The 26,708-nt window shown below is 37.5% G+C and overlaps 1 protein-coding gene and 1 non-coding gene across 6 annotated transcripts in view; one reads left to right on the top strand and one right to left on the bottom strand.

The window, feature by feature from the left end:
- Nucleotides 1–26,708, bottom strand: part of PRLR (prolactin receptor) — a 160,726-nt gene that overhangs the window by 50,557 nt on the left and 83,461 nt on the right. The window contains exon 2 of one of the 5 annotated variants that reach the window (XM_045038162.1): nucleotides 8,326–8,417. The exons of the other annotated variants lie outside the window; for them this stretch is intronic. The gene's annotated coding sequence lies outside the window, so the exon portion shown is untranslated. The remainder of the gene's footprint in view (nucleotides 1–8,325; nucleotides 8,418–26,708) is intronic. 5 annotated transcript variants of the gene reach the window in all.
- TRNAQ-UUG lies at nucleotides 22,168–22,252 on the top strand. The gene has a single exon. It is a non-coding gene; the product is annotated as a tRNA-Gln (tRNA).

Here is a 26,708-nt window from a genome sequence, read left to right as displayed (position 1 = left end):
AAATGAGTCATGGTAAAAGGAAGAAGGCCTGGGCTTGAAAGGAAAAATAATTGTTTAATGATTATTGTGTCCCAAGCTTGAAGTGAGATATCTGGTAGGAGACAAACTCTTTAAGCAGAGACTACATGAAACCCTAGAGGGGTTACTGACGAGGAGCAGGACAGAAAGAACAGTTAAGAGGGCATATTTCAACTCTGAAATGCTATGATTCTTAGGCTCTAGGCTTGCGATTTAAGCTACAGTCTATAAATCCCTAAATCCAGAATTTAGATACTCCTGAAATCATCTGCTAGGAAAACTCAAGGCCCTTTTGTAGCTACTGATATTCAGGCCAAATTCCTCAAATTCATTTCTTTCCAAGAAGTTCCTTGTATGGATCCTTGGGAGAATATCCACCCTGACCTCCTGGTCTTGGCATTTCTGACCTCTCATTCTTGCCAAATATCCAGGATGGGAACTTCTCCGGAGGCCAGAATTGAAGCCAAAGTTGGACCAACATACTGAAACTCTAGTCCTAACCATCAGTAGATTAACAGGGAGACCCTTGCATTTGTCCACTGCCCTTGTTTTCTAAAGTGTCTTCCACTTGCTAGCTTACCAGAAGCATATAGGTCAACTGGCATTCTCTGAGGGTAATAACTTTAACAAGAGAAAGGATGTAGAAGTGCTTCACAATAGTGAAACACTGTGAAAGGTTAGAAGTTTTATGAGTGTTACAACCTGCTCAAGGTCACAGTTTGGCAAAGCCATATCTAAAGCACATTACTTCAAATCCTTTTGAGAGTGAGTATAAAGTAAATAAAGTGTATTGCTGATAATTTAAAAAGAACCAAAGTCCAGGTCTTCTTGATTGACTACCAGGGAAAGGTAGAGTTTACAGTTGGATTTTACAAGCACGACAATACCAAATTGGGATCACTGAAAAGTAGAGTAATTGTTCCAGTCCAGTGAACAGCCATGGCATAAATGTGACTCTGCACAAATTGGCCAACGGTCATTGTGACTGGGGCAACCATAGGTTGGATGCAGGGATGAGGCAGCCACTAGTAGTGTACCTGAATGAAATGGCTTTCTGTTTATTGTAGTTCAGAGACCGCAGTACAAATCCATCTTCCTAAAGAAGCTTATAGCATCTACAAGCCAGGGTTATACTCCTAATTAAAATGACAATAAAAAACAACTTACAACTGATGAAAAGACTTTATCCAGAATTTTCAAGGAATTGGTTTAAAAAAATAATACCCAATTGATCGCAATATTAAGAACATTTAAAAAAATGTTACCTCTCTCTTGATCTCTAAATCCCCATGAGGGGGCTTATGAAAAGGTTCTTTATGCATTTGAAGCCATTAATACTATAAATGGGGAAAGAAAATACTTTTTAAATTAAAATAGCAGATTGTTATGATTTTGGTAATATGAATTGAGAACACCTTTTTACCTGCAAATACAAGAGAATAACTATTTCTTGATTTTAGTATCCAAGGTTTAGGATTATTTAGGATTAGAGCTAAAATTGTTTCTACTTTATACTGTATAATCAGGGAGATTGTTTAGAGAGGAATGTTAGGAGAAAATCTGTATTAGCTTTCCTGTGACTTCAGCCAGTTGGGGACCATCAAAATGATATTTGTCTCTGGCCCTTGAACTGTTTTCTCCTTCAGTCTTGAGGCAGTGTAGCTAATAATCCTTGTGGAGTAGCAAATAATTAGCATGTGTCAATGCTGACACCTCTGTTTTTCAATCTGGTTGTTTGTTTGACTGTCAGATGTTGCTTTTTTTTAGGGGTAGTTGAACTTGGAAGAATCATAAGCTGTGCTTGTGTTTACTCTTTTGCTCCCAAGACTAATTTTACAGTGTTGTTTGGGGGGGTGGGCAGTGAGTGGTGATGGTAATGAGAACATCTGAAAACATTAATTTGAGAACTGAAATGTCAACATGGGCACAAGGGACTAATTCCCTAGCTGTTTCTTTTAGTCCCATAAACCAGGGGGCCTGGCTCCCCAGACTGAGGAGAACATAGCATCTAGTTGGATGATTTGCTTTACTTTGAGGTTCCTAAGGTCCTATATTTGTTCCAACAGCTTCATCTCAGGCTCTTCTGTTTTTTTTTTTCCTCATGGGTTTTGGTGACATTTTCCAAAGTAGCCCTATTGTATCAATCATTCATTTTTATTAAAGCAAATTTGTGTGCACTATTATGGTTATGTCCTAGCATACAGCATATTGGCTAGCATGATACATTGCATACAGGTGGTATTGTCCAATGATATGCACAAAATTTTAAACCAGACTTAAAGAGATATAAACATGACGTATGCCACCTTCTAGCCATGTCACCTTCAGGAAGACGTAAGTTAGATCACAGAGATCATGGCACTTTGCTCTTTGAAATGAAATACATAGAATGTTGTCCATCAATTGATGAACGGGTACATAAAATGTAGTATGTCCTAATCATGGAATATTATTTGGCAATACAAAGGGAATGAAGTAATGATATATGCTGCAACATGGACAAAGCTCAAAATATTATCCGAGGGGAAAGAAGCCAGTCACAAAAGACCTCATATAGTATGATTCCATTTGTACCAATTGTCCAGAAAAGACAAGTCTACAGAGACACAAAGTAGATTCATGGTTGCTCGGGGCTGGGGGCAGGGGAGAAAGGGGAATGGGAATTTGCTGCTAATATGTACTAAGTTCTTTTTTGAGGTGATGAAATGTTTTCAAAGTAAAATTTGAAAATGGTTGCAGAACTCTGTAAATATTCTAGAAACCACTGAGGTGTATACTTGAAACAGGTGTACTTTATGGTATATAAATTATATCACACAAAGCAGTTCAAAAGAAATGTCAGTGTGTTATTTCCCCTACTTACTTACAAAAATGATAATAGATATTCTTTTATGTTCAGCAGCCCTCATGATTAGCAATACTCATTTTGGATAAACAGTGATGAACATGAAAGTATTTACTTCCCCTCTACCCCTCTCTACCTCCACAATGCCTTAATAATTAATCTTGCCCTCACCTGTAACCTGTCTGTCAAGTATTTGCTGGGAAATCAGTTCCAGAGATAATTGGTCCTCCATCTATTAAGTACAACTTTTAGGCCAAACATTCGAATCTGCCTCCATCTCTGGCCCCTATCCTGTGTTCTCTTTCTTTTTCTTCCAAAACCTCACTGCCAAAGATTCAGTCTTCCAAATCAGAGCTGACCCAAAGCAAAGCCTCTGAAGCTCCAGATTGCAAAGGGAACCAGAGCTATTGTTAATGAATACAAACTACTATAGATAGAAACTGAAGGAGAAAAGAAAAGATGGTGGCACACCCTCTCCTTTCTGGATGATGGTAGTGGAAAATGCAGGCAGCTTTAATTTCAAGAGCGGGCACCACAGCAGGAGTTAGACCAGAACAGGGATGCCAGTTGAGAGAACTCAAAAATTATGGTTGGCATTCAGGCACTGAGGGAAAAGTGTTTTCATCTTGAGTGTCCTGGATTTGCTCCACATGCTGTACAGGCAACTAGGTCAATGGGAAAATTGTGTCCCTTGGATAGAAATTCCAATCCAGTTTTTAGATATTGGGAGTCTTGTTTTCCACTCAGCTTTTCTGCATGCCTAACTGAGCTGCACAGAGATGAGCCACCATGGAGCTGTGCCACTCTGACAGAGCCCCAACTCTGCATTCTGTGTCTCTGGTCCAACAAGGTCAGGGAGGATTTATACAAAAGTCAAGGTATCGACCATGGCGAATGTGGAGTTGGGGCTTAATGGGTTTTAAGATAAGTTGGGGTTAACTGGTTTTCAGGAAGCCCTGAAATATCTAAAGATTCCAGTACCTTGGCTATAACCACTCCTTCATTGAGAGATCACTATATCATATAAGTCTTGATCACTTTATGCAAGGTTAATGTTTTCTTCCCACTCTGACACCTGTTTCCTCTTTCCTTTTGTTCCTTCCTCTTCCTTTACCTTCCACCCTCTGCCAGTGGCAGAGTAGTTTACCTCCTTTTCACTTGCACAGAAGGCAGGTAATGTGCCAAGCAGTGGGGTGAGAGTGGGTACAACGATTGGATTCTGCAAATATACTTTCCCTGTTCCCTCATCTCCCAGAGACCTGATCCTCACCAAGAAAGACAGACAGACAGACACACACACACACACACACACACACACACACACACAGAGAGAAAGAGAGAGAGAGAGAGAGAGAGAGAGAGAGAGAGAGAGAGAGAGAGATTTCCTGTGGCACCAGGAAATCTGCCCAGAATCTAAAGAAGCCCAGTGACTCCAGTGACTTACTCTGGGCATCTGCAACCAAACGAAGTTTGGATGCTCGCCTCAGAATGCAGAGGGCAAAGGCAAAGCTTGCTAGATTTACTAAAGGTGCTTGGTAGGGTTTATTCATTGATCTGAATGAACATCCTCAATGACAAGCCTGTGCAACTCAAAAGAAGCCCTACCTGTTTGATGATCACCCCTTGGCAAGCTGACTCTGCAGGCAGATTAGCATTTGCCTTGCGATATACAAGGCCTCGACTGCCCCCCCGACCCCATCTCAAAAACAGAACCCCAATAATTGGATAACTTGCTTGTTAATGATGGTTGTATTTGTTTCCTTTGGCTTATTTGGTTTACAGCTCATGTGCAAAGAACCAAAAATGGCCAGATTCAAAGCAGCTGTGGTTTCAGCAAAGCAGAATGAATGAGCCGGGAGAAGGGGAGGAACCGAGAGGGGTGAGGGCCAATGCAGCAGGACAAGCTGGAGGGGGTGAGCCATGAATCCTTCCAATTGTAAGCTTGAGTTTACCATGCCATCACTGCATTAGCAGCACCTGAGTTCACCTGGGTTCCATGGAATATGTCACACAGGATGGAACGTGTGTTTCTGAAGGAGCTGGCACTGGCCATGGAGCTTGGGTTATCCTCTTAATCCTTCTTGTCAAAAATCACTTTCCAGACAGAAATGGGATTAGCTCTGAAACTGTGTAAAGTCAGGAGCCTAGTCACAACAGAGGGCACAGATGGAAACCTTCTCACAATATCATTTGTTTGGATGATATTGTGAGTTGAATTGCATTCCCCTAAAAGAGATGGTTAAGTCTCCCAGTACTTAGGAATGTGACCTCATTTGGAAATAGGGTCATTGGAGATATATTAGTAAAGATGAGGCCATACTGGTAATAATGGGCCCTTAACCAAGTATGACTGCTATTTTTCTAAGAAGTAGGGAAGAGACATAATGTACACATGTAACAACAGAGGCAGAGACCGGAGTGATGTAGCCTTCAAACCAACGAATGCCACGGATTGTGGCCACCACCAGAAGCTAGCAAGAGGCAAGGAAAAATTCTACCAGAGTCTGAGAGGGAATGTGTCCCTGTGGAAACCTTGATTATAGACTTCTAGCCTCTAGAACTGTAAGAAAATAAATGTTGTTTTAAGTTATCCAGCTTTGGCACTTCGTTATGGAAACTTTAAGAAACTAACACAGATGGTTTGTGCCTGAGTGGGCTGGTGTGTTTATATAAACATCTTTTCTGTGATAAATTCGTACTTTTATGAACCAATTTAAAACTTGCTAGTATTTTTAATTAGTGAAAATAGTTAGAAAGTGTGGGATGTGGTCAGCCTAATATGGGCATAGCACAGTCCCATTCTAGTATGGCATCTGGTCCTCCAGTGGGAAAGTTGCTACTGTCCTAAAAGGAGCCAGTGATGGCGTTCTGAGTTCACTGCTATGCAATCTTGTTAATTTCTATGAAAGGAGAGATCTAACCACTGGAAGGAGGTTTAAGAATGATTAAGGAGACTTGGATATTGGACACATGCAAAAACCGCACAGGCAAATGGGGGCCAAAAGCATATGTATACTATTGGTACTTCCCCAGCAGGAGTGGAAGGAGGTACAGGAGAGAGGTAGTCCTAGAACCTCACCCTTCAATCTTCCTTCTGGCTTTGATGTTGCCACACACATTAGTATGTGTTCCCAGCAAAGTCACTAAAACCTCTAAGGGCTTCCATTTCCTTCAGGGGAAATTGCTTTCTTCGTTTATCAACCTATCCATATAACACAGAGAAAGAAAAAGGTAAATTAACTCAACCTCCACATCCCAGATTTTTAGAAAAGCTTTGTGTAGTCTCTAAAGCTTTTAGTCCCTTGGTTCTATGTCCAGAACACTCAAGACCATCAACATCTGCATACTCCAGGATCTTGACTCCTTTTTCTACAATATAGGCTCCATATACAGAAAGGCTGCCAACCCAAAAGTTATGTTGTGAGATCTGAATATATTACTGGATACATTGTTTTATTTTGTTATTTCTTAAAAAAGCAAATCCCTGACATCACGCTACTTTATCGCTACCTATTTCAGTCTATACATCTAGCAATTGTGACTCTATTCTTACATAACTATAGTATTATTTTCAGATCTAATGTAATTAATAATTATTATTTGGTATCATCTCATCTGGATCTGGTTGTATTTTTGCAATTCAAAACAGGACAGAAATTAATGAATTAGTCTGTAAATTCTTCAGTTGGAAAGAAACTCAGATAAGCAACTGCTATTAATACCCAGTCAAGACAGAAGGCTACATGTCCTGTTTTCACATACCATAGACTGTTAGTACGTAACAAAGGACTCTGGTGATCACTCAGCTCAACTTTTTACTTGACAGATGGGAAGACTGAAGCCCTGAAAAGTCATGTAACATGAATAGTTATATGGCAAGTTAGAGGCCAAGGTAGGATTGTGACCCAATCCTCTGATCCCCATGCTATAGCAGACTGTCTCTTTAGGAATGGAGATGCCACAGGCTTTCTTAGTAAGCAAATCTATTATTTAATTCTGGTTATCGTCTCTGCTCACTAAACTCCCAATTAACTGCATTTTAATCTTGTTTCTTCTGTGGCAATAGAGACCAACTAGACTGAATTTTCTTTCTACTACTCTGTCACGCTTTTGGGGACTATCATTAAGTTGTGTGTGAGGCTCTTCCTGTGGGTCTGAGCAGCCCTAAGTCAGATCCCGTGCTCACAGCACTTGTTTTCTCTCCTTAAAGTCTGTGCACCAGCAAATGAGGACCTCTGGACTACCAAAGCACAAGTTCGACAGAAGGACAAAAAGGTCTTGTTCCAATGAGCTCATGCTCTCGCTTTTGCCAAATAATTAGGAGAATTCACCATCAAAATAGAATGTGCTCAGAACCAGGCCCTATAGTCTTTTAAACGATGTTTATGGAAAAAAACAAAACTCTATACATATGAAGATGGAAACGAAACCAGGAAGCTGAGACAGAGCTGGGATTGGATGGGCTCTTGAAATGTTCACTGAGATGATTAGGTGTTGCTTGAGGGGTCCTGATGGGTACTTTCTCCTTGGATTATCGCACAAAGATCCGGTGCCATGGAGAGTTTATTGCTCTCTACAGACTCTGGAGAACAAGGTGGTGAATAAGTTAGAAGATTGCCAGGGTCCAAAGTTGCGTCTGGGTAAATTAAAACAGCAAATTGCAAAGTTTGAAGATTCAACTAACAACAACCAAAAATCCATGGATAAATACATTATTTTGACTACAGGATACCAAAATACTAGTCTGACTACCGTTTTCCCTAAAGCAGGCACCCTTGTGATTGCCCCCTGGCAATAAATTACCGCACAACAGTCAGTTAACTGGGGCTTAATTTGATTAACAGAAAAAAAAAAGTGCTTTCTGTCACATTCCACTTCTTGATGAAAAGTGAAGTGGCAATACAGCAGCAAGCCAGTATCAGGACTTTATTAATACAATCTCTAAGGCAGTGGTTCCTAAAATCTGTCTCATATCTGAATCACCAGGAAACCTTAAAACATGCGGATTCCTGGCTCCCCTGACACCAAGCATTCTGATTTAATGGGGCTACCACCGGAACATTAGAATTCTAATGTGGAGCAAAGGTTAAGAACCATTGTTCTAAGGTATTTCTTGAGGTTGAGATGATGCGTCCCAGTCACCCAAACCATGTACATAACCTTGGGTCAAGGAACATTTTTTTTTCCCTTTGAATCTACTGATCCAAAGAAGAACAATCTATTTAAGGCTACATAAAGAAAACTATAATTTAATGTGGTGTAGGGTTTTGTGCTATTTTTCCTTAAGAGTTCTATTCTGTTGCTTTCAAAATTAAGAATCTGAAAACAAATACTTCTTTACTATTTGGTCAGAAAAACAAACAAATTCTATCCTTGGGAAATCAGCTAAGGAAAAGCAAAAGGAAGGAGAGAGGGACAGGATGAGAAGCACAGAGGGGAAATCAAATCTCAGAGCTGCTTACTGTCTGGGTCCCTTGACTTCCTCAGCACACTCAGCATTTCTGGCTATCTTGTCCCACAAGCCTTCTGTCAAAGTTTTTGGGTGGACTGGCTTCTGGTGAGAAAGAAAGGGAGTAAAGGCAGAAGATAAGAAAGAGCATGCGACCAGTCCCATCCACTTGGCCTCCTGTTTGCACCTTAAGGCCCATTTGGAGGCACTAGCACAGAGGTCTAGGACTTTTAAAAGTCCAGCAAGAAAGCCATTGTTTTACACACTTCTGTCTTTCCAGTGGTTCGTGTATTTTAAACCAATCTCCTTCACAGATACAGTTATCTGATTCATCGATACATCTGTGTGCACATGATGAGAAGCTATTCTCTGACTTCAAAGAAATGTACACTCCTTAAATAACAAGGCAAGACAAGAAAAGAAACATGGAAGCAATTACTGAATTGTATCAGCTCTTTTATTGGAAGGACATATTCCTTTTTAGTGGAGCCAACCAATAGGAAATATTTTGAAATATTAAAGTGTTAAAATATTAAAATGTTTAATCCCATCTTATGAATGAAAATAGCCATTGACACACACACACACACACACACACACACACACACACACACACGGACACCCATTTAAAGAGAGTACAATCTGAAAAAAAAGGTTGAAAATTAGTGGTCTAATTTGGGCTGGGTTAGGTCCAAACCTCTGGCTGGAGGTTCAGGACTTATTTGAAACTGTTCTGACAAAAATCATAAGGGTTTTGTAGCTAAAAGCTAAAAATTTAAAAGATATTATAGTATTTCCAGTTTTGCAAGATGAAAAGAGTTCTGGAGATTGGTTGAACATCATTGTGAATGCATTACTGAACTGTGTGCACTTCAAAATGGTTAAGATAGTAAAGTTATGCTTTGTGCATTTTAGCACAATTAAAAAGGGAGGAGGGGCGCCTGGGTGGCGCAGTCGGTTAAGCGTCCGGCTTCCACCAGGTCACGATCTCGCGGTCCGTGAGTTCGAGCCCCGCGTCGGGCTCTGAGCTGATGGCTCAGAGCCTGGAGCCTGTTTCCGATTCTGTGTCTCCCTCTCTCTCTGCCCCTCCCCCATTCATGCTCTGTCTCTCTCTGTCCCAAAAATAAATAAACGTTGAAAAAAAAAATTAAAAAAAAGGGAGGGAATATCATGGTAACCACAACATTCTCATTGAATAGATGGACAGCTTATTTATTTAGTAACTTGTTTACTTTTAATTGCTTATTTAGTAACTTGTTTGCTTTTGGGGGGGGGTGGGAAATGGAAGGAGAACTGGGAATTTATGGAAAATAAGATATACTTTAAAATTGATGTATAGTTTGGTTTCATTAGGCATAAGTCAATGAAATCCAAAAATTATCAATGAGAGAAATATCTGGGTAGAGAATCAAAAGGAAGAGTAGCTATATACTTATATCCTATTTTCAAAGACTTAACGTCCTCATTTTGGGTTAGCATATACAACATGGTACCCAGTCAGAAACAATTGTATGGTTCAGAACAGGTTCCTAGATCATTCACAAATTCTTAAAAGTACACTGATACTGTTAAAGATTACTTTATTTAGACATATTTGAGAAGCTATCAATTGGGTTTTTTGCTACCATTATTTTATTTGCTGCTGAGAAAAAAATCTGTTAATTAATTAATGATATGCCAAATATTTAAAGGTGTACCCCAGTTTCAAAGGTAATAAAATGTATTGAAAAGTTCATAGAATTGAATATATATGGTATAAAGAAGATAACCCATTATACTTTATTAATAAATTTAGCTAGCTAGGAACCTAAAAAATAGACATTTCCCTTGAGGGCCAGGTGTAGGTACATACCTCAAATGTTAAAAGGAGCCAAAGCAACAGGTTAAAGTAATGAAAAAAAGCCCCCATTATATTCTAACCTTTGTTATGCCATAGAATAATCTGCACTTGAGAGAAGTTTTAATGGAGATGATAACTCAAAGATAGGTCTTGCCAAAGCCAATTAGGGAATCAGATATTACACGCATATATTTTTTTCTTGATAGCCTATTAATTTTCCAAATAGTTTTGGATATACTTGTATTGCATTTCAAGAAATACATAGAATGGAAAACAAACTGGAGAATTAGAACAAGTGAAAAAGTAGTAGAAACTGAAACATCTTTTAAAAATGAGTAGAGAAGACCATGGGGGAAGGGAAGGGGAAAAAATAGTTACAAACAGAGAGGGAGGGAGGCAAACCATAAGAGACCCTTAAATACAGAGAACAAACTGAGGGTTGATGGGTGAGGTGGGGGAAGGGAGAAAATGGGTGATGGGCATTGAGGAGGGCACTTGTTGGGATGAGCACTGGGTGTTGTATGTAAGTGATAAACCACGGGAATTTACCCCCAAAACCAAGAGCACATTTTACCCACTTTAGCCAATCTGACAATAAATTATATTAAAAAAATAAATAAACATTAAGAAAATTTTAAATAAAAAATAAAAATATGAGACATAGTAGAATGTTGTTGTCTAAATATAATGTGCAATTTCATATGATTTTTTCACTCTAATGTCTCTTTATGGTAATTTAATTTTGAAAAACGGTATTATCTCTAATTAACAAAGCAAATTTAAACTGATTTAAAAATAAAAATGGATGATATTAATACTCAAAAAATAAAATGAAAATGAGTAGAGAAAATAAAAGCCCTTGAAAAAATGTAATTGGTGAAAATAAAACCATGAACATTACAAATAGAACTTTTTTTAAAGAATACGAATTGAGACGTGCATTTTTGAGTTAATGTCAAGTTTATAAGAAAATGAAATGAAGCAAAATTCTCCATCCCCAACTCTGAGCATTATGGTTACTCAAGATTTGAGCAAAATAGAAATAATACACTATTAGGTTTATTAGAGGCTGAAAGAACCAGTTGTAACTCATTAAAAGACAGACTCTCTTTGATCTTTAACACGGTGGAGGTGACTCCTTTTTAATTCTATTCAACCTAATGAATGAGGAGAAAGGTCTTCTAAACCTCTATTATGCCTGTAGCTTTTCACTTTGGGCAGAACTGCTTTTTCTTTTTTTCTTTTTTAAGTCTATAATAATACTTTTGAATAGTCGTAAGAGATTTGAATAACCTTTAAAGCCCATATCAATCTGCCAGTTTATGGTCAATTGTACTAAATTGGCATTTAGGATTATGTAGTCACCATTCTTGGGGGTCATCCATTCCTGGGGAAATGTAATGGTAATAACTTGAACATTTCTTTGCCTGGTCGTCTCACTTTTGGATTATAATATGAATAATTCAACTCCTTTCAACAAAAGTGAATGCTTACCTAGGTAAATGTTGCTTTCCTGGGGAATATAAAAAATATATGCAAAGTATAGTCCTGTTAGGGATGGACTTAGGCTTTATTACATGGGGAAGGAGGGGAAGCCAACTGTGCAATGACTGTAACTCCAAGAAGAAAAATAGGAGGGTTGCTATTTAGCTATCATGTACTGCTATGGCATGCTGGCCAGAATCTGTTCTGATTGGTCAGTGGTTATACCAGACCTGTTTAACAATATTTTGAATATTATATCTGAATAGCCTTCAGCAACTGATTCAAGCTGCCTATCCAATATCCCTTTCCCCCTCCTTTCCTACCAGTACAACCCTTGTTTTGTTTTAGCGCATCAGTGCACCTGACCAAAGACAAGAGCATTCCCCAGCTTCCCCTACACCTAAGGATGGCCATGTGATACATTTTGACCAAAGAGATTTAAGCAAATGCCAGTAAGAACTTCTAGACAAACTCTTTGAAAGGAAGATGATTCACCCAGCCCTTGAGTTTTGCGCTTCTTGGTATCCCTTCTTGTCTGAGCTCAGACTTGAAGCTGTGTATTGAACAGCCGACTTTGGATCATGAATGCTTACAAAGAAAGACTAAAGGTACCTGGGTTCTGATGCCACTGTTTGGCTACTTCACCAACCATGAAATACCTACCTCTGGACTCTAATGTCTGAGAAAAAAAGCAAAGTGAAACAAAACAAAAAAACCTCCTAATTTGCTTCAGCTCCTGTCAGTTAGGTTTGCAATGGCACACAGTGTAATACAATTCTAACAGATTACCATATTAAGGTTCAAAATTGGGAAATTCCACATGGAGCCATGGAGATTAGGAAAGCATTATGAAAAAGACAGGATTTAAAAAGGTAGAATTTTAGAGGTGTAAGGTACCACAAAAATAATTTTGTTCAATATCCTAAGGAAGATGAAAAGACTGAGGTTGAGCAAAGTTCACAAAGACTAAAACATACTGATGGTTTAAATACACATGAATTAAACTCTACTCTCAGTAAAACACACTTATATTTTCACTTATTTCTAAGAAAACTGACCTATGCATCTCTTTTCAAACAATCAAATCTATAAGTGGGGTTTTATTCCCCAAATCCATGGGCTCAATCATGCTCTTTTCCCAGCTTATCAGTTTACTCATGGCTGTCCACTGAAATGTGTCCTGAAGAGCTTTGGGGTTCTCTCATTCATTATTAATCCATATCTATTTAAAATATCCATGTCAGGGTGCCTAGGAGGCTCAGTAAGTTAAGCATCTGACTCTTGGTTTCCACTCAAGTCATGATCTCATGGTTTTGTGAGTTTGAACTCCACATCGGGCTCTGTGCTCACAGCACAGAGCTGCTTGAGATTGTCTCTCACTCCCTCTCTCTCTGCCCCTCCCTGAATCACACTGTCTTTGTCTCTTTCAATAAGCTTTAAAAAAATTCATATCATGTTCTCTTTTGTCTTTATATGATGCCTCAGATTTTGGAAGAGTTTGAAAAAAACCCCAAAAAACAACTGCCCACGAATCAGATGTTTCCATCTTGCTCACCACTCTAGTAAACATAGCATAGATTTAGCATAATACCAGGCACAGAGTAGGTGCTTACTATATATTTGTAAGCCAACAAATGAATGAGTTTTCATGGAGCTATTCCAGAACATTCTACAGTAAGAGTATGAATTGAAGGGGCTGTTCTGTCTAAAACCACTGGCCACATGAAAAATGTACTATGTGTGTTGTGTGAGAACCAGCAAGGGTGAGTAGGAGGAATGTAAAATCAAATTTTGAGGTAATTTTGCCTTTGATTTTTGTAGCACTTATGAAAGACAGAGTTCCAAGAATAAAAAAAAAGAGCAATGGGAACACTATGTCTCTCAAATTATCATATGCATATTATTTACTAGCATGGTGTGGCAAGTAATGAATATATTAGGAGAATAGTTCTCATCCTCTTTGTATTCATGATAAAATATCCGCCCTGGCAAATCACCCAGGAATGATTAAGATGGGCCGTGGAAAGCTAGTTCGCACATCAGCCTGATCCAGCAGGTACTGGAAATTGATTTCATAAACGTTATGCTGTTAACAGAGCACAGACTCTTTCTGACTGCACAGAGATACTACCTCTTTTTTTCTAACACCTATTGCTTGAGCATTCAGTTGCCCTGTGAGTGATTTTTGAAAGAAAAAAACAAAGTAAAGAAAAGAAGAGAAATGTTGTTCTTTAGCATCTGCTCCTCCATTTGATGGAATCATGGCAGGAAGAGTGGACAACACCTAAATTATGTGAACAGCACAGTAAATTACTGCCTTCCTTACTGGTTAAGGGAACAAGTCTCCACTTGACAAAGTTCTTAGAACTTTCGGGTAGGTGAATCTCTGGAGGTTTCCCATTTTTGCCAAATGCACCCTGTAAGAGTCTTTTTGTGTACACCCTGTATTAGAAGGCTTTTTGAACTCTGAGCATTTCTATCATTTCCTTTATGTGTCTGTTCTACTTTGTACACACCATTATTTTTGCACTATTTCAACTCAGAGAAAATGTGTTTGCCTTGCCTATTATTAGCATCTTGAAGACAGGGGTCTTAGTTAACCCCTCTCCAAAATATTGCTGAGTACTTGCCTCCTGGCAGGTTCGAAACAAATGTTTGCTGACTGAATGAAATAATAAACAAAAGCTTAATACTATGTAAAACCACTGTGAGTCCCACAATGTATGGCCAACTATCTTCCACAAAGCAGGAAAGAATATCCAATGGAAAAAAGACAAGTCTCCTCAGCAAATGGTGTTGGAAAGACTGGACAGTAACATGCAGAAGAATGAAACTGGACCACTCGCTTACACCATACACAAAATTATACTCCAAATGGATGAACGACATAAACATAAGACAGGAAGCCATCAAAATCCTAGAGGAGAAAACAGGCAAACAATGTCCTTGACCTCAACCGCAGCAACTTCTTACTAGATATGTCTCTGGAGGCAAGAGAAACAAAAGCAAAAATAAACTATTGGGACCTCATCAAGATAAAAAGCTTCTGCACTGCGAAAGAAACAATCAACAAAACTAAAAGGCGACTGAAGGAATGGGAGAAGACATTTGTAAATGACATGTCCGATACAGGATTAATATCCAAAATCTATAAAGAACTTACCAAACTCAACACCCAAAAAACAAGTAATCCAGTGAAGAAGTAGGCAAAAGACATGAACAGAAAGTTTTTCAAAGAAGACATCCAGATGGCTAACAGACACATGAAAAGATGCTCAATATCTCTCACCATCAGGGAAATACAAATCAAAACATAATGAGAGACCACCTCATGCTTGTCAGAATGGATAACATTAACAACTCAAGAAATGACAGATATTGGTGAGGATGCAGAGAAAGAGGAACATTTTTCCACTGCTGGTGGGAATGCAAACTGGTGCAACCACTCTGGAAAACAGTATGGAGGTTCCTCAAAAAATTAAAAATAGAGCTACCCTATAACTTGGTAATTGCACTAGTAGGTATTTATCCAAAGGATACAAAAAAGCTGATTCAAAGGGGCACATACATCCTAATGTTTATAGCAGCACCATGAACAATAGATAAATTATAGAAAGAGCCCAAATGTCCATTGACTAATGAATGGATAAAGAAGATGTGGTACATATATACAATGGAATATTACTCAGTGATCAAAAAGAATGAAATCTTGCCATTTGCTACAATGTGGATGGAACAAGAGTGTACTATGCTAAGCTAAATAAGTCAGTCAAAGACAAATTTCATATGACTTCACTCATGGAATTTAAGAAACAAAATAGATGAACATAGGGGAAGGGAAGGGAAAATAAGATAAAAACAGAGAAGGAGACAAACCATAAGATACTCTTAAATATAGAGAACAAACTAAGGGTTGCTGGAGGGGTTTTGGGTGGAGGAATGGGCCAAATGGGCAAGGGGCATTAAGGAGGACACTTGTTGGGATGAACACTGGGTGTTATAAGTAAGTGGTGAATCACTAAATTCTATTCCTGAAATCATTATTACACCATGTGTTAACTAACTTGGATTTAAATAAAAATGAATAAATAAATGTATTAGAAATGCTTGCTCATCTTGCAGAACACTTGCAGAACAAGTTACTTGCAATCCAAAGTTTTACTGTATATGGTTTACAAATATTTTCTCCCATTCCATAAGTTGCTCTTTTGCTCTTTCATTATGCTTATTGTTTCTTTTGCTGTGCAGAAGTGTTTAATTTGATGTAGTATCACTTGTTTATTTTGATTTTGTTACCCGTGCTTTTGGTGTCACATCTGTGGAATCACTGACAAGACCCATGTCATGAAGCTTTTCATTTGTGTTCTTCTAGTTTTATAGTTTCAGGTCTTACATTTAAGCATAAACCATTTTGAGTTGAATTTTGTGTTTGTTGTAAGATATGGGTCCAATTTCGTTCTTTCATATGTGGATATCCAGTTGTCCCAGGGCCATTTGTTGAAGGAACTCTTTTTCCCATTGTATATTCTTAGCAGCCTTTTTGAAGATTGGTTGACTCTGTATACTTGGATTTATTTCTGGTTTCTCTATTCAGTTATATGGTCAATATGTCTCTTTATGCCAGTATCATACCAGCTTTGATTACTGTAAGCTTTGTAATATATTTTGAAATCAGGAAGTGTGAGGCCTTCAGTTTTGTTCAGAATTCTTTATCAATATTGATTTCACTATTCATGGTCTTTTGTGGTTCCATAGGAAATTTAGAACTTTTTTCCTATTTCTCTGAAAAATGTTACTGGAGTTTTAACAGGGATTGCATTGAATTTGTAGATTGCCTTTGGCAGTATGAAAATTTAACAATATTAAATCTTCTCTTCCATGAAAATGGAATGTATTTCCACTTTTTTGTGAGTTCTTTGATTTCTTTCATCCATGTTTTGTAGTTTTCAGTATACAAGTCTTTCACCTCCTTGGTTAAGTTTATCCCTAAGTATTTTATTCTTTTTGGTGCTATTGTAAATGACATTATTTTCCTAACTTCCTTTTCAGATAGTTTGCTGTTTCTATATAGAAATGCAACTGATTTTTGTATGTTTATTTTGTACCTTGCAATTGTACTGAATTCATTTATTAGTTCTAACAGTATTTTTTTTTTTTTTTGAGTCTTTAGGGTTTCCTATATGTGTAAGATCATGTCATTCGCAAACAGGGGCATTTTTACTTTTTTCTTTCCAATTTGGATGCCTTTTACTACTTCTCCTTGCCTAACTGTTCTGCCTAGGACTTCTAGTACTATGTTGGATAGAAGTGGTGAGAGTAGGCATCCTTGCCTTTTTCCGAGTATTAAAGCTTTTTTTTTTCTTTATCATTGAATATGATGTTAGCTATGGGTTTTTCATATATAGCTTTTATTATGTTGAGGTATTTCCTTCTTAGTTTGTTCAGAGTTTTTAATATGAGAGGATGCTGAATTTTGTCAAATGCTTTTTCTGCATGTATTGAGATAATCATGTGATTTTTATCCTTTATTCTGTTAATGTGATATATCACATTAGCTGATTTGCATTTATTGAGCCATCTTTGCATTCCAGTGATAAATCCCACTTCATCATGGTGTATGACCCTTTTAATGTGTTATTGGATTTAGTTTGCTAGGATTTTTTTTAATGTTTGTTTATTTATTTATTTATTTATTTATTTATTTATTTATTTATTTTTAAGAGAGAGAGAACACAAGCAGGGAAGGGGCAGACAGAGAGGGAGACACGGAATCTGAAGCAGGCTCCAGGCTCCGAGGTGTCAGTGCAGAGCTGACATGGGACTCAAACTCACAAACCACGAGATCATCACCTGAGCCGAAGTCAGACACTTAACCAACTGAGCCACCCAGGTGCCCCAGTTTGCTAGTATTTTGTTGAAGATTTTTACATCTGCACTCATCAGGGATATTGGCCTGAAGTGTTGTTTTCTTGTAGTGCCTTTAGGTGGCTTTGGTATCAGGGTAATGCTGGCCTTATAACATGAGTGTGCGAGTGTTCTCTTCTCTTTAATGTTTTAGAGGAATGTGAGAATTAGAATTAATTCTTTAAATGTTTGGTAGAATTCACCAATGAAGCCATCTGGTCTGGGACTTTTCTTTGTTTGGTAGTTTTTGATTACTGATTCAATGTCCATGCTAGTTATATGTATATTTAGTCTTTATATTTCTTCATAATACAGTCTTGGTAGATTGTATTGTTTTAGGAATTTATCAATTTCTTCTATATTATCCAGTAGTTTGGTATATAATTGTTCATAGTAGTCTCTTATGATCCTTTGTATTTCTATGGTATCACTTGTAATGTCTCCTTATTTTATTTATTTGAATCTTTATTTCTTAATGAGTCTATGTATGGGTTTGTCAAGTTTGTTTATCTTTTGCAAAAACCAATTCTTAGTTTCATTAAATTTTTTATATTGTTTTTATATTTTCTATTTCATTTATTTATACTCTAATCTTTGTTATTTCTTTCTATCTGTACATTGTTTTATTACATCAAAGATTAAATTCTCCCATAAAGGCCCTTACATTCCCAAGAAGAAACACTTTAATAGAGGCCTTTCTTAAGCACCACTTTATTCAGTATATGGTTGGCAAGCTTATTTCCTGATTCAAGGTTGGGGAACACCTCAACGTCTTCCCCATGTCTGTGCCATCATTGCAACTCATCCTGAGAATATGAAGGCAGGCACACATGTTCAGGGTGGGGCACTGCACATGTTGTTAGTGGTTTAGGAATGTGGACATTTAATTCTCCTCTTTGCTGGGAAGGATGGACACCTCAGAATATATAAGCTTAAAGTGATGAAAGGCAACCCCAGAGCTTCTCTGAGAGTGGTGCTTCTGACACAGCAACTGTTTAATTAACCAGGTAATCAAGTCAGCTTTGTTTGCACATCTAGGTCATGGACTTATTTAGTCTCTCTAAACCTGTCTAAGGCAAGGCTTCTTTTACTCTTTTGGAAAGGAGTTGGAGAAGAAAAAAAGAAGAGGGAAGTGGAGCTATCTAATGGCCTGGGAATAGGAAAGAACCTCCAATCACCACCACCACCACCACACACACACACACACACACACACACACACACACACACTACTCCTATCTCTAAACTTCTGGGGACTCAGAGGGAGAATGATGTTGGAGAGAAGAGTAAGATAGTGATGCAGTCCCTCCTTCCAACAGTACCCCATCTGTCAAGCTATTAAAAGTCAGTCCCGTTTGTTTCACTATACATCACTGATTCTTCATATAGTTTTGTTTCACAATTCCTTATATTAACCTAGCTAGAAAGCACAGCCATAACTGGGAAAGGTTTACAAATGTTCCTGCTCCCAGAAGACCCACTTTTCTGCTGCCAGTTCCTGCATCACTCACTTTCTCTGACATTTACTCCTTGCTCTAGTGGCACTTCCTCCAACTGTGCCTGAGTAACACCATTGCTTCACTTCTTTACTCATTTCTGGAAGTATGAAATGCTTTCTCAGGTTCATGGAGGTCTGTTATCATTCTGATTTCAGCAATTATTAAAGCCCAATTTTAAAAAGCAGAGTTCTTTCTTGTGTTGAAATGAAATGGAGAAAATATTTCAACCATTTTTCACTCAAAGTAGATGCTGACAATCAGAATCTATGTCTTGGGAGACAGTGATTAACTGAGGCTAAATGGTAATGGGACTCATGAAAGCTAAAAGCTGTGATTGTATGATTATTCAGGGTTAGTTGGAGGAAAATCCTTTTGTAAAAGTCAGGGCCAGTAATAAAGGATAAATTTCAAATCAGAGAGGCAAACTTAAACAAGAATTGAGAAGAATCAGAACACAGAAGTCATTCAAAGCACTACTGACTTCCCTGAAAAAAGATGGAGAAACATATTTTAACTCCTAAAAAGAAAAAAAAACAGACATGGGAGTCAAAAGCACAGCATAAGGAATATAGTCAATGATATTGCAATAGTAATGTATGGGGATAGATGGTGGCTATGCTTGTGGTGAACACAGCATAACCTATAGAGATATTGAATCACTATGTTGTATACCTGAAAGTAATGTTACATTGTTTGTCAACTATACTACTAGACTTTAAAACAAAGACCATAAAAAGAGACAAAGAAGGGCATTATATAATCATAAAGGGGACAATCCAACAAGAAGATATAATAATGGTAAATATTTGTGCACTCAACATGAGAGCACCCAAATATATAAAACAATTAATAACCAACATAAAGGAACTAATTGATAATAACACAAAAATAGTAGGGGACTTTAGCATCCCACTTACATCAATGGAGAGATCATCTAAATAGAAAATAAACAAGGAAACAATGGCTTTGAATGACAAACTAGACCAGATGGACTTAACATATTCAGAACATTCCATCCTTAAACAGCAGAACACATATTCTTTTAAGTGCACACAGAACATTCTCCAGAATAGATCACATATAGGTCACAAAACAGGTCTCAACAAATACAAAAAGAGTGAAATTATACCATGGGCCTTTTCTGACAGCAGTGCTGTGAAAGTAGAAGTCAACCACAAGAAGAAATTTGGAAAGACCACAAATACATGGAAGTTAAACAACATGCTACTAAACAATGAATGAGTTAACCAGGAAATCAAAACTGAAACAAGAAGAAATAGAAAACTTGAACAGACTGATAATCAGAAAAGAAATGGAATCAGTAATCAAAACAGAAGTCCACAGCTAAATGACTTCAGAGGCATGTTCTACTAAACATTTAAAGAAGGGTTGATACCTATTCTTCTCAATGTATTCCAAAAAATAGAAAAGGAAGGAAAACTTTCAAATTCATTCTATCAGGCCAGCATTACTCTGATACCAAAATCAGATAAAGACTCCACTAAAAAAGAGAACTACACGCCAGTATCCCTGATGAATATGGATGCAAAAATTCTCAACAAAATCCTGGCAAACCTAGTTCAACAATACATTAAAAGAATATTCACCACAATAAACTGAGATTTATACATGGGTTGCAAGAGTGGTTCAAAATTCTCAAATCAGTCAATGCAATATACCACATTAATAGAAGAAAGGATAAGAACCATATGATTATTTCAAAAAATGCAGGAAAAGCATTTGACAAAGTACAAAATCCACTCATGATGCAAACCCTCAACAAAGTACGTTTAGAGGGAACATACCTCAACATAATAAAGGACATATATGAAAAACCCACAGCTAATATCATCGTTAATGGGGGAAAAACTGAGAGCTTTCCTTTACGGTCAGGAACAAGACAGAGATGTCTACTCTCACCACTGTTATTTAACATAGCACTGGGAGTCCCAGCCACAACAGTCAGACAGCAAAAAGAAACAAAGGTATCCAAATAGGCAAGGAAGAAGTAAAACTTTCACTGTTTGCAGATGGCACAATACTATATATAGAAAACCCAAAAGACTCCACAAAAAAAAAAAAAAAAACTACTAGAACTGATACATGAATTCAGTAAAGTCGCAGGATACAAAATCAATGTACAGAAATCTGTTGCATTTCTATAAACCAATAATGAAGCATCAGAAAGAGAAATTAAGGAATCAATCCCATTTACAATTGCACCACAAAGAGTAAGATACCTAGGAATAAACCTAACCAAAGAGGTGGAAGACCTGTACTCTTGACACTGTAAAAAGCTGATGAAAGATATTGAAGATGGTTCCAAGGAATGGAAATATATTCCGTGCTCATGGATTGGGAGAACAAATATTGCTAAAATGTCTACACTACCCCAAACAATCTAAACCTTTAATGAAATCCCTATGAAAATACCAACAGCATTTTTCACAGACCTAGAACAAACAATCCTAAAATTTGTATGGAACCATGAAAGACCCTAGGTAGCCAAAGTAATTTTGAAAAAGAAAAGCAAAGCTTGAGGCATCACAATTCTGGACTTCAAGTTACATTATAAAGTTATAGTGGTCAAAACAGTACGATACCAACATGAAAATAGACATGTAGATCAATAGAACAGAATAGAAAACCCAGAAATGAACCCACAACTATATGGTCAATTATTCTTTGACAAAGCAGTAAAGGCTATCCAATGGGAAAAAGACAATCTCTTCAACAAATGGTATTGGGAAAACTGGACAGCACTATGCAAAAGAATGACACTGGACCACCTTCTTATACCAAACAAAAAAATAAATTCAAAATGGATTAAAGACCTAAATGTGAGACCTGAAACCATAAAAATCCTAGAGGAGAACATAGGCAGTAACCTCTTTGACATTGGCCGCAACAACTTCTTTCTAGATATGTCTCCTGAGGCAATGGAAGCAAAAGCAAAAATAAACTATTGGGACTTCCTCAAAATGAAAAGCTTCCACACAGCAAAGGAAACAAACAACAAAGCTAAAAGGTAACCTGTGGATTGGGAGAAGATATTTGCAAATGATATATCTGACAAATGGTTAGTATCCAAAATATATAAAGAACTTATAAAACTAAACACCAGGGGCGCCTGGGTGGCTCAGTTGGTTGAGTGTCTGACTTTGGCTCAGGTCATGATCTCACTGGTCGTGGGTTCAAGCCCCATGTCAGGCTTTGTGCTGAGAGTTCAGAGCCTGTTTCAAATTCTCTGTTTCCCTCTCTCTCTGCCCCTCCCCTGCTCGTGCTGTGTCTCAAAAATAAATAAATATTAAAAAAAACCCTCAACACCAAAAATGAATAATATAATTAACACTGGGCAGAAGACATGAATAGACATTTTTCCAAAGAAGACATACAGATGGTCAACAGATACATGAAAAGATGCTCAACATAACTCATCATCAGGACAGTACAAATCAAAACTACAATGAGATATCAACTCGTACTGTCTGAATGGCTAAAATCAATAACATAAGACACAACGGGTAGACACAACGGGTATTGACAAGGATGTGGAATGAGAAGAACCCTCCTGTACTGTTGGTGGGAATGCAAACTGATGCAGCCACTGGGGAAAATAGTATGAGGGTTCCTCATAAAGTTAAAAATAGAACTACCCTGCAATCCACAATGGCACTATTAGGTATTTACCCAAAGAATACAAAGATACTAATTCAAAAGGATACATGCACCCCAATGTTTATAGAAGTGTTATTTACAGTAGCCAAACCATGGAAACAGCCCAAGTGTCCCATAAAAAAATGAAATATTGCCATTTGCAACGATATGGATGGAACTAGACAGTATTATCCTAAGTGAAACAAGTCAATCAGAGAAAGATAAATACCACATGATTTCACTCATATGTGGAATCTAAGAAACAAAACAAACAAGCAAAGGGAAAAAAAAGAGAGAGAAAGACAAACCAAGAAACAGATTCTTAACTATAGAGAACAAACAGATAGTTACCAGAGGGGAGGTGGATGGGGAGATGGGTGAAACAGGTCCTGGGGATTAAGGAGTGCACTTGTGATGAGCGCAGGGTGATGTATGGAAGTGTTGAATAACACACTTGAAACTAACATAACACGGTATGTTAACTAACTGGAATTAAAATAAAAATTAAAAAAAGATACTAAAACATAAAACTTTATGAGAAAAATACATCAAATATATTTTATGTTTACAACACAGATCAGTAAACAAGAGAATCAATCCTAGATTTTGTTTCTCCACTCATTTTTATTTATTTTTTTTCAATATATGAAGGTTATTGTCAAATTGGTTTTCATACAACACCCAGTGCTCATCCCAAAAGGTGCCCTCCTCAATACCCATCACCCACCCTCCCCTCCCTCCCAACCCCCATCAACCCTCAGTTTGTTCTCAGTTTTCAAGAGTCTCTTATGCTTTGGCTCTCTTCCACTCTAACCTCTTTTTTTTTTTCCTTCCCCTCCCCCATGGGTTTCTGTTAGTTTTCTCAGGATCCACATAAGAGTGAAACCATATGGTATCTGTCTTTCTCTGTATGGCTTATTTCACTTAGCATAACACTCTCCAGTTCTATCCATGTTGCTACAAAGGGCCATATTTCATTCTTTCTCATTGCCACGTAGTACTCCATTGTGTATATAAACCACAATTTCTTTATCCATTCACCAATTGATGGACATTTCGGCTCTTTCCATAATTTGGCTATTGTTGAGAGTGCTGCTATAAACATTGGGGTACAAGTGCCCCTATGCATCAGTACCCCTGTATTCCTTGGGTAAATTCCTAGCAGTGCTACTGCTGGGTCATAGGGTAGGTCTATTTTTAATTTTCTGAGGAACCTCCACACTGTTTTCCAGAGTGGCTGCACCAATTTGCATTCCCATCAACAGTGCAAGAGGGTTCCTGTTTCTCCACATCCTCTCCATCATCTATAGTCTCCTGATTTGTTCATTTTGGCCACTGACTGGCGTGAGGTGATATCTGAGTGTGGTTTTGATTTGTATTTCCCTGATGAGGAGCGATGTTGAGCATCTTTTCATGTGCCTGTTGGCCATCTGGATGTCTTCTTTAGAGAAGTGTCTATTCATGTTTTCTGCCCATTTCTTCACTGGATTATTTGTTTTTCGGGTGTGGAGTTTGGTGAGCTCTTTATAGATTTTGGATACTAGCCCTTTGTCCAATATGTCATTTGCAAATATCTTTTCCCATTCCATTGGTTGCCTTTTAGTTTTGTTGGTTGTTTCCTTTGCTGTGCAGAAGCTTTTTATCTTTATAAGGTCCCAGTAGTTGATTTTTGCTTTTAATTCCCTTGCCTTTGGGGATGTGTCAAGTAAGAAATTGCTACGGCTGAGGTCAGAGAGGTCTTTTCCTGCTTTCTCCTCTAGGGTTTTGATGGTTTCCTATCTCACATTCAGGTCCTTTATCCATTTTGAGTTTATTTTTGTGAATGGTGTGAGAAAGTGGTCTAGTTTCAATCTTCTGCATGTTGCTGTCCAGTTCTCCCAGCACCATTTGTTAAAGAGACTGTCTTTTTTCCATTGGATATTCTTTCCTGCTTTGTCAAAGATTAGTTGGCCATACGTTTGTGGGTTTAGTTCTGGGGTTTCTATTCTATTCCATTGGTGTATGTGTCTGTTTTTGTGCCAATACCATGCTGTCTTGATGATTAAATCTTTGTAGTAGAGGCTAAAGTCTGGGATTGTGATGCCTCCTGCTTTGGTCTTCTTCTTCAAAATTACTTTGGCTATTCAGGGCCTTTTGTGGTTCCATATGAATTTTAGGATTGCTTGTTCTAGTTTCGAGAAGAATGCTGGTGCAATTTTGATTGGGATTGCATTGAATGTGTAGATAGCTTTGGGTAGTATTGACATTTTGACAATATTTATTCTTCCGATCCATGAGCACAGAATGTTTTTCCATTTCTTTATGTCTTCTTCAATTTCCTTCATAAGCTTTCTATAGTTTTCAGCATACAGATCTTTTACATCTTTGGTTAGATTTATTCCTAGGTATTTTATGCTTCTTGGTGCAATTATTTCCACTAATTTTTAAAGGAATAAACTTGGAAAGGTGTTTTGACTAAATTCTCTAAGTATATAGCACTACTTTAGTTGGAAAATTTTATAACTCACTGTCTTAAATATGTGAAATTGTCTTTTCCTTAATAGCAGTTATTTTGACCTTAATTATTTAGAAAATCGCTTTAATTTCAACTTCACTTTGTGTTATCAATGTTTGGATGTGTTCAACTATCCTATACAAACTAATAACATTCTAGCCATTCAATTTGGCCTGAATTTCCAGGGCATGGGTTTTTGTTGTTGGTATGTTTGTATGTTTGTTAGGAATTAGTGAAACTTTATGATGTCAGTGAAGGGAGTAGAGGGCTTGGGTCTAGCCTCTCTTGATGAAAAAAGAAAAAAAGAAATGCTTAATGTTAAGTGGGGTCGATAGTGATTTTCTACTGCTAAATACCATGTGAACTGTGAAGGGGTGAGGACGGGAGACAGTGCATGGGCTTGGATGCTGGACAGACTTGGAGTGGAAGTTCACCTTTACTGCTGATCGCTCATGTCAGTTTGGACAAACTTTAATTTTAGGAAGTTGGGTTTTTCATGTGTAAGAGAAGAATAGTAACATTTACCTGATGGGGTTGCTGTGGGGAATAAATAAGATACTGCATGTAAGCATAGGGCACATAGTACATGCCCCCCAAATACTAGTTCCTTTCCTTCTCTAGCAGAAGGGAGAGATTTTAGAAGCTATTTAGTTCAAACCTTGATTTTTAAAAAGAAAATTCTTTAAATTAACATTTTAAAGGAATTTAATATTGCCAAATAATGGAATTAATTCCTAGTTTCAAATTTAAAAATATCATTACTTGTACTTAAGCATGGAAAAGAAATAAATTATAGGCAGCATGTATGTTTGGGGATTTAAAAAGTACATACACATGTAGAATTTTAAAGATTCAGGACATATCCTTAAAAAATAAGCATACATACAGAGTTTCTTTAGTTTTTAAGGACTGGTAAGACTTCAAAAGTTTTAGAATGACAGAAGGTGAACTTGAAAAGTACAATTTTGGAGCCCTTTAGTCTCCAAACAGTGTTTTAGACTCCAAAGCACCAAATAAGTGAAGCTGGTGATATTTACCTACCACGATGTAACAAAAATTCTTGGAATTCAAAATGTTGTGCTGCTTAGTCACTTCCCTTTTAGTATAATCATTGTCCAGCTTAGTTTACATCTTAGTGACCTTAAAAGACCTGAAGTTTCATTAAAAGTTAAAGTTATCATCAGAGTATCTATTGACAGTTTTGCTTGTGGTTTTTGATAATATCTCCCTTTGTTCCTTTTGGCTCAGCAAAATATGGTATGCAAGACCTGAGGGCTGACTGGTTGACCTAGTTTAGAAGACCTAAGGAAGCCGTATAACTAGCTGTAGCAAATTAAAAGCTATGACAACAATCCTATAAATATCCAGTTTTGGCCTGCATACACATAGGATACTGGGATAAACTCAGCAGACCACTAAGTTTCTTATACAATTTCTCACAAGGTTCTTGTCAGTATAGGTACACTTTGTTTTGTTTTTTTAATGTAATGTTTTTCCATTTCCACCATTTTTCTCTTT

The sequence above is a fragment of the Felis catus genome, chromosome A1, assembly GCF_018350175.1.
Source record: "Felis catus isolate Fca126 chromosome A1, F.catus_Fca126_mat1.0, whole genome shotgun sequence".
Taxonomy (NCBI): domain Eukaryota; kingdom Metazoa; phylum Chordata; class Mammalia; order Carnivora; family Felidae; genus Felis; species Felis catus.
The sequence above is the reverse complement of the archived record's forward strand: the minus strand, read 5'-3'. Positions and strand labels throughout refer to the sequence as shown.